This window comes from Lithobates pipiens, unplaced genomic scaffold (genome assembly GCF_037356315.1).
Source record: "Lithobates pipiens isolate NorthernLeopardFrog02 unplaced genomic scaffold, aLitPip1_a1.2 Scaffold_19, whole genome shotgun sequence".
Lineage (NCBI taxonomy): Eukaryota > Metazoa > Chordata > Amphibia > Anura > Ranidae > Lithobates > Lithobates pipiens.
This window is the reverse complement of record NW_027507764.1, coordinates 178,725,441-178,734,943: the sequence shown is the minus strand read 5'-3', so window position 1 is coordinate 178,734,943 and position 9,503 is coordinate 178,725,441. Positions and strand designations below refer to the sequence as shown.

Genomic DNA, 9,503 nt, shown 5'->3' with positions numbered 1-9,503 from the left:
ATTTTTGGTTCCATGTAACACTGACAATATTAAAAATATATTTTTTTTTATTTTTTTTATTTTTTTTAGCTGCAGTTTTAAAGGCTAAAAGTCAGATTAATGAATGTGAACTTTCACTAAGAACCCATGGGAACTCCGTGAGTCGTGATGATAAAAAGCAGCCACTAGAGGGCGCTTGGGCTCAGTGATCTAGACAGTAGCTAGATGTAGCATGAGACTGTGATGAGCCAGAGAAGGTGGATTATTCTCATTGTGTGTGCAGTCTCCTAGTCACAGACCTCTCACTCCTTTCATCCCACTTTCACCACTCCACATCTCCTTTTCCCCTCGTCTGACTAGTCCTCCATCCAAGTGATAAGATCTTGGCACAGCATCCTACCCCCCAGGCAACCTTCAACTTCCTTGGGCACTGAGGATGGAGCTGGGATTTTCAGAGGTACCCTCAAACTCATCAGCTTACAAAACCATCTTCCTTATGTAACTACAGCCAAAGGGACTGCAAGAGATCTAAAGGAAAGGAACTTTTTATATAGCATCTGGACTAGTCAAACCTACAGTGATCTTCTGCATTAAGGTAGGTGCTTCCAATTATTCACATATCTAGATGGGGTTTTGTTTTATTATAGTATTTCCTTTGACAGGTAATGGATACAAATGTTGCGATTTCTCCTTTAACTTTATGGAAATTGTATTGCCCCCACCTGACCCCTGTTCTGTAAGGACATATAGGATAACTGATTGCATCCTAGGCATTGCTGTGTAATTGGATCGTTAATGTAACCTTTCCAACATCAGCACCAAATCTCACTTTAACTGCACTTTTCTTTCTGCCTATTGTAACTTTATAGAAATATTTGTCTACATTTATCAGGATGTATATATAAAAAATAATAATAATTATTATTATTGGTTACATTACACTTCCACAGCCTACAGCCGGTCTAGGCATTCTTTTTATTAATTAAAAGTGGATGCTGAATGACAGCTGACATTCTGTATATATCATCGTGGGTACCTGTCACAAAAGATTAACGGCTATGTGTCAGTATTCAAATATTTTCTGAAGCTATTACAAGGTGCAAGATTAGTGGCTACCCATAGGGAAATCTCAATCTACTACAAAAGTGACCTTTTGCACCTTTAGGAACATTATTTCTAATTTAAGTATTCTCTATTACAGATTTTAACATGGGGATCCCTATGCTGTAATATGAATAAAACATACAGTATCAGTATAGAAAGCCCAATGCTCGCATCTGATTTCATATAGATTCTGCTGAATATTTAAAAAAAAAAAATGATTTTTTTTTTTTTTTGCATAGAATAAGAGTTAGAAAGAAATAAAATGAAGGCATATAAACTGGAATTAACCTAATTCACAATAAAGGCACCACTAACAGTAAACAGCTGAAACAGATTAATATATAATGTGCATAGACGGCTTGAGTGCGTCATGTCAGTAGCACATAGTAAAGGCATGCGACATCTGTGCTAGCAATAAGTTGTAGTTTACTGCCAATCGCTACGTTGCTAGAACTAGGGCTTCCCTTCGGAATAGCTGTCACGTTAAAATAAGTTTCAGTAACTCGAAAAGTATAAAACTTTTTGCATTAAAATCCACTTATTGGATTCATTTTCTTTGTAATATGGCTTTGCTGTGTAGATCATTCTATTGCAAGTGCACTTTATGTTTTAGGCTAGCCACATCCACTATGTCTTTTTTTCCGTCTCCTATATTGTTATCATGCATAAAATTGATTAAGCATCGGTTCTAGATGTGAAACGCGTTAGCTGGGACTGTTAGTTCACCAGTTGTGCTGTACATGCTTTTATTTTACATGGAATAAAGGAGATTGCATCGGAGTGCGGCCGTCCAGCCTTTATTTTTGTTCTGTAAAATTGAAAGGTTGTCATAAAAGTGACTTTTATCCGGCCTTTCTCAAGCTTTTTTAAAAAAAGAAGGAACCCTTGAAATAACTTTCAGGTGTCCGCCGTTAATTACTACATCTATATTAATTACATACAAGCTCACGGTACATTAGCATGATGGTCAGTGGGAAGAATACCCCCTTAAAAGATCATCAGTGTAAGTGGTTACATATCTGAGAGGTGGAAACTGCTCATGTACCAAAACTATGTAATATGAGGACCTACCTAATCTACTCAATCAGTTAGTATCCAATTAGCATACTTGTTGGCAGATAAAAACGAGATGGTACAATCAGATTTGTAACATGTGTGGTGAGCTCTAGACTGTAAGATCATCCCATACACATAAAGATTGTGAATGTCTAGTACTAGTGTCTGTCATTGAGAAACACTAGAATAATTGTACGGTTATTAAAAAGACTTTGGGGTTGAATTATTAAAACTGGAAAGTGCAAAATCTGGTGCAGCTCTGCCATCTTCAGCTTGTTTGATTAAACTTTGACAAAAAACTTGGAAGCTGACAATCTAAAGTCCCTAACTCACATTCATACATACACACCCTAGGGCCAATTTAGACAGGAGCCACTTAGACCACCAGCATGTCTTTGGAGTGTTGGAGGAAACCGGAGTACCTGGAGGAAACCCACAAAGGCACAGGGAGAGTGTTAATACCTATTCATAAATATTTAATGTATTCCAATGTGTTTTCATACATCTTGATCCGTTATTTTATTTATTTATTACAGGCATTTATATTTAGCACTACAATTTATACAGCGCTTTACATATATTGTACATTTGCATCAGAGCCGCCCCCTCAATGAGCTTACAATCTAAAGTCCCCATCTCATGTGTATACTTACGGATGCACTTGCTGGGACCAATTTGGAAAGGAGCCAAATAACCTACCAGCACAACTATGTTTTATCTTGTATGGCCCTAGACATAAAGGTGTTCATACAGTTCAATTCTATAATCCTTCTTTGGAATATGTGGTCAGGAATACTACAATACACGTTACGACCTGATCTCAGTGCAATCTTCAATAAATCAACTAAAGTAGTAGATGTTCTACATACACAACCAATTCCATTTATACGTATTCAAGGCTCTCATGCTACATAATTGCTGGTAGATTGTGCAACTGAATTGCGTCGGTGTATGGTCAGTTTTACACAATAAGTGGACGACTTACCAAAGCATTGTCAACTAAACCAGATTCAAGCACTGATCAGTTTAATGGTAGATAAAAAAAAAAAAAAAAAAAAAAACAGCAACTTCCCCATAACCCGATTGGCTGTTTAAACATGGGGTTAACTGAGTTTACAAACTTTAGTAAATATCCTTTTTATACATCTTTATTGGTGGAAGTGGTGATGAACTATTAAAAACACTGAAAGTTGAATGTATGTGTATAGGCTCATTTGTTATTTTAATTTGTTATTGTTATTTTTAATTGTATTTTAATTTGTTTAGATGACATTCATTTATGTCGAATTTTTTTTTTTTTTTTTTGCAGCGTGTTTTTCATGTCAAATATCAAATCAACTAAATTGTTACAAGATCTCTAGTAAAAGAATGTATGCGTAATTAGAACAGAATGTATGGGGGGGGCGGGGGGGTGATTAACTAAAGGAGTACATTTTTGAGCTTTTGATAACGCCCAATTTATGTATCAAGGAATTTAAAAAGAAAAGTCATATAACTATGCACATAAAGTGAATACAGCTTATTCGGGCTGCCTAAAAACGCACGCCATTAGTAAATCAATCTAACCATTTTGCTTAATGGAATATACACAATATAAGTGAGCTATACAAGGGTAAAAGATTGCCTAATTGCAGTACATGTATTATAATGGATTGTAATGTCCTGGAACTGTCTGTGTAAGTGTCCTCTACAAGTGTTAAGAATTGTATGTAGGAGGTGTACTACGGAGTCACGGTTCAGCCAGTTTACCAAAACGTGGGAATTTATTTATATAGCGCCGGCAAGTTTACACATCGTATATTCACATTAGTCCATGTCTTCAAGAAGCTTACAGTCTAAGGTCCCTACCTAAGATGCATATAAACTAGGATCAATTTAGGCAGCAGCCAATTAACCTACCAGCAAGTCTTTGAAATGTGTGCGGAAATGCATGCAAGCACAGGGAGATTTTACACAATTTGGACTTTAATAATTTTTGTATAGCGCTAAATGTTTTGTTTTATTTGTTATTTTTGGTGTTTGTTCTTAGATCATCATTGCAAGTGGCTCACTTGGATTAGCTCTGGTGTGTTTTATTACAAGCACAGGGAGAGCATGAAAACTCCATGCATATATCATGCGATTTCCCCCTAGTACAGCAAGGTAGGAATGCTAGCCGCTAAGCCACCTGGCTACCTATGTATATACACACACAAGTGGCATTGATTTACTAAAGGCAAAAGGACTGTGCACTCTGCAAAGTGCACTTGCACTTTGCAAGGGCAGTTGCTCCAGAGCTTAGTAAATGAGGTAAAGCTTCACTTTGCAAAGCGTACTCAATCATGTGCAAGAAAAATAAAAATAAAACAGCATTTTTGCTTGCACATGATTGGATAATGGAAGTCAGCAGAGCTTTTGCTCATTTACTGTGATCTGGAAGTCAAGTCAAGTCAAGCTTTATTGTCATTCTACTACACGTAAGAACATACAGTAGAACAAAATGTCGTATCTCACAGGGCCATGGTGCTACATACAAATTAAACATAATTATAAATAAATATACAAAGAATAAAAACACCAATAAAAAAAACCTATACACATCTGGGAACTACGTAACTGTACATTTACTATATGTTTCCAAACGTCTTTGTAGCAGCAAGTGTTTATAAAAGTGTCTAGTGGACAAAGGAGGGGACGTGAGACGTTCCTGGTCACAATTTATAGGTTGTAGAAGAGGTTTCAAAGAGGATTGGAGTTGAGGGCTCTCACAACCTGGAGGGAAAAAACTGTTGAGCAGTCTGACGGCCCTGGTTTTGATACTCCAGTACCTTCTACCTGATGGCAAGAGCTGAAAGAGACTGTGGGAGGGATGGGTAGGATCCCTCGCGATACTGGTAGCTTTTGGGAGATTCCAATCTCTGGCGCAACCTTACAGAGACTGGAATCTCCCCCTAAGCAACTGAGAATTTTTAGGCTCAAGAAATGTATAAAAGTCAAATATAAATAGTATTAAATATGTTGTATTTATTAGTATTGAAAAGTCATTAAAAAGAGAGAACAGTATAAAATGTACATACAAAAGACATGAAAAAATGTGTGATTTGTAGCCTCCAGTGGAGCATTGTCACCGCTTAGAGGGCTGACATCTTCCCCCAGTCTTTCTTCCGGGTTTGTGTGCTCCAGAAGTGTGAATGGCCAAAGGTGCGATGACGTCATTCCCCTGCATGCGTGCAAAAGTCCTAGGTTTCGGCATGAAGCGCTGAAGGTCTCCAGCACGGCATGTTGGCCCTTCAGAGCGCATGTGCTGGTGACATCACTGGCTGCGTGCAGCAGTAATATCTCCTAAACGGTGCATGTTTAGGAGATATTCATTTTACTTACAGGTAAGCCTTAGTATAGGCCTACCTGTAGGTAAAAATCCCAAAGTGGGCTTTACTACCACTTTAATTGAACAAGCTGAGGTTAAAAGCTGATTGACTACCTTGCACAGCTGCACCAGATTCTGAGTGCTCCAGTTTTAGTAACCCACCCCCCCCCCCCCATCCCCCAAAGTCTGTGCAATATAACATAAACACAAGGAATTTATTGCATAGACCATTGGCAAGTTATCACATTGCAGAAGAAAAATGAAATTAGCAAACTAACCACAGGCTGTTCACAGGAATAAGTGCAAAATACTGTAGCAAAGCCCATATAAGAGAAATTATGACAATGGCGGCCACTCCATTAGGGGTGCAGGTGTGCTGCCCCCCTAATCCATGCGCCCAGCCCCTAATCCACATGCAAGGTGCCGGTTGTTTTTTTGGTATTTTTTGAAGCACGTAAGCCTGAGTCTGAGGCTCTAATTCGCTTAAAAAAAAGCCAATTAGTGCGCCCTGAGCCCACCCATTTGTGTGACAATAGCAAATTAATATTTGATATTGTCTTCCTGCTGCTCCTCCCACCCAATCAGAAAGTGGGTCCTAAGACCTGATTGGCCTAGAGGAGAAGCGACTATATTGGCCGGGAGCAGGGGGAGGCGCCAAAGCTGCCCGCGACCTGGATGGGGTAAATGTGGGGCTGATGGGTGGACAGACGGGTGAGTGATGGGGGGAGGGTCTTTTTACGCTGAGTGACGGGGGGTTCGACCAAATGAGGGGGCTGGGGCTATTGTTTGGCACCCCCCCAAAAAAATAGAGAACCAGCGACCACTGAACTATGAAAACTATTCGTGGAGAAACTATGAAAAGCTAAGCCAAAAGCGTCAAAGTGTCATGTGCCCTCTCTAAAATAGGGATAGTATTCATAAGAATGTCAAACGTTACAATCTGATTGCCAACATTATATAATATGAGGATAAATCAAACTATCCAATCAACCTGTATCCAATCAAGTGGAACCTTGCATTACATCTTTGATACATGTATACATATATATATATAAATACATATACACACGCACACAAACAAATATACAAATATATATATATATATATATATATATATATATATATATATATATATATATATATATATAGTTTGATAGATAGATATCTCTCTCTCGCTCTCTCTATATATATACATATACATATATATATATATATATATATATATATATATATATATAGATAGATATAAATATATATAGATATACACACACATACATATAAATACATCTATGCATCCATCCATGAAGGAGATTCTATGATCAGATTGTAAGGTGTGTGGTAAGCTTTAGACATAACACATTTTAAATGAGTACACGACATCTAATTAAGGTTAAAGTGAAACTTGAGTCATTTTTTTCATCTGCCTCTGCCCTTCTTGTTTTAACTCTGGATGGTAAAACATTTTTTTTTTCTGCCAGTAAATACCTTATACAGCCAATTTCCTGTTTCTTGTCTGGTCATTGGCTGATGACATCATGCACAGCTCTCTCTCTCACTCTTGTGAGAGTTTGCCGGTGTCTTATCATATAAGGTCCCCCATCAGATAGCGTCCGCTGTGTACTGCGCATGCGCAGTACACAGCAACACAGATTCCGAAAATAGCCGAGGATGAACGGTGCCTGCGCACTGAGTCCAGGTTCTAGCCCCACCATCCAAGTGGACATAGAGTAGGAATAAAAAAGAGGCGAGCGCAGTGAGGCCGAGCCCGAAGCGTGGCGAGCGAAGCTCGCCCACGAGGGGCCGTCCAATTTTCACAACCCTATGTCCGCTTGGATGGTGGGGCTACCACCTCCACTCACGGCACAGACGCCATTCAGCTTCGGAAATTTTACGAAGCTTCTTCTGCCCCGTAAATGCGCATGCGCAGTACGGGGCGGACGCTATATGATGGCCAGACTGAATATGCCAGAACACCGGAAAGGGAGGGGGTGAGTCATAAGACGGCCAATGAGAGCTGCAGAGCTGGAGGTATGCCTCTGTGTGTCTGTGTAAATCCAGGAGGTGAACAGACAACAGCTTCAGCTGCCCACAGTTAAATTGGTTACAGCCAGACTCAGTGGAGGGAGATTTCTGCAGCATATTTGGCAAGTACACAATCCCAGTATTTATAAAATAATATGCAAAGTGGTTGAGAGGGAAGCTTCAGAATAGCAAAGATGTTTTTATTACAAATGATGTGAGTAGACTGCAGCTCCTCTTTAAAATAATAGTTGGCATTCTATATAACAGAATATATATATTATGCATACCTCCCAACATTTTGAGATGGGAATGAGGGACACCTACTAGCATAGGTATGTAGGCATAGGACACGCCCACTGCCAAACCCCCTTAAAGGAGAATTAACCAATAAAAAAGGTTAAATAAATCCACAAGGGCTTTATTTTTAACACTACTATTCCTTTATATTGGTTTTTAAAATGTACAAATGCAGCAAATTAGAATTAAGATGAAAGGTTTAGCACTGGGGAACACTTTTTGAAAGATAAAAAGTTAGTTTTATATACAACTATATAGATCAGACCAAAATGAGGGACACATGAGGGTGGCAGAGGGACAGAGGGACATTGCTCCAAATCAGGGACAGTCCCTCCAAATCAGGGACAGTTGGGAGCTATGCATGTACTTTATAGTAGAAATCCTAGTTGTATACATTTTCTAAGTCAGATTTGTTCGCAGTGTAGTGTCATACCTCACACCACCCACCTCCCTTTTTAAAGTCATGTAAGTGTAGTGAGATCAGAGGCTACAAATAGAAAATGCACATGGCTGGAGTGAATCACAGTTTGGGATGTGTGAGAACGGAGTGTGATCCAGGTGAATCAGACATTAGTGCTTGTCTCAGCTCTCACTGGTATCACACAGTGCTGGGGAAGCGAAGCCTTTCGTGTTCTCCCCCTCTCTCCCCCTCCCTCGCGCTCGCTGTCTGCGCGCTTGTCACTAGCAATTAGTGCTCAGTGACAGGAAATTTACATTGCGCCTTTTGCTGAGACGTAGCTCTGGAAATGTGCTCATACTCGGTGTGTTTTTTAAACTTTAGCTTGCAAAGAAAATTATTAACAGTGCTTGAAGTTGGATTATTTCTCCATTTTCTGCAGAGCAGGGGGTGATTTATTGAAGAGCGTAACGTTCATAACAGCTCAACAAGCATGGCATATATTTAATGAGACAGGAAAATATCAACACAGATCTGTCCCCTGTCCTGACTGGGTTAGCTAAGCATAAGCTACCCATACACAGTACAGATGTATTGGGGTTGATTTACTAAAGGCAAATAGACCATAGCTCCCAACTGTCCCTGATTTGGAGCAATGTCCCTCTGCATAGCTCCCAACTGTCCCTGATTTGGAGCAATGTCCCTCTGCATAGCTCCCAACTGTCCCTGATTTGGAGCAATGTCCCTCTGAAAATCTCCCAACTGTCCCTGATTTGGAGCAATGTCCCTCTGCATAGCTCCCAACTGTCCCTGATTTGGAGCAATGTCCCTCTGCATAGCTCCCAACTGTCCCTGATTTTCAGCAATGCCCCTCTGAAAATCTCCCAACTGTCACTGATTTGGAGCAATGTCCCTCTGCAAATCTCCCAACTGTCCCTGATTTGGAGCAATGTCCCTCTGCATAGCTCCCAACTGTCCCTGATTTGGAGCAATGTCCCTCTGCATAGCTCACAACTGTCCCTGATTTGGAGCAATGTCCCTCTGCATAGCTCCCAACCGTCCCTGATTTAGAGCAATGTCCCTCTGCATAGATCCCATCTGTCCCTGATTTGGAGCAATGTCCCTCTGCATAGCTCCCAACTGTCACTGATTTGGAGCAATGTGCCTCTGCATAGCTCCCAACTGTCCCTGATTTGGAGCAATGTCCCTCTGCATAGCTCCCAACTGTCCCTGATTTAGAGCAATGTCCCTCTGCATAGCTCCCAACTGTCCCTGATTTGGAGCAATCTCCCTCTGCATAGC

At 40.1% G+C, this 9,503-nt stretch overlaps 1 protein-coding gene across 2 annotated transcripts in view; it reads left to right on the top strand.

The window, feature by feature from the left end:
• Positions 1-210: 210 nt before the first annotated feature.
• CPNE4 (copine 4) overlaps positions 211-9,503 on the top strand; it is a 660,573-nt gene continuing 651,280 nt past the window's right edge. Inside the window, exon 1 of one of the 2 annotated variants that reach the window (XM_077491511.1) lies at positions 211-574. The gene's annotated coding sequence lies outside the window, so the exon portion shown is untranslated. The remainder of the gene's footprint in view (positions 575-9,503) is intronic. The other variant, XM_077491512.1, reaches the window with a different exon arrangement.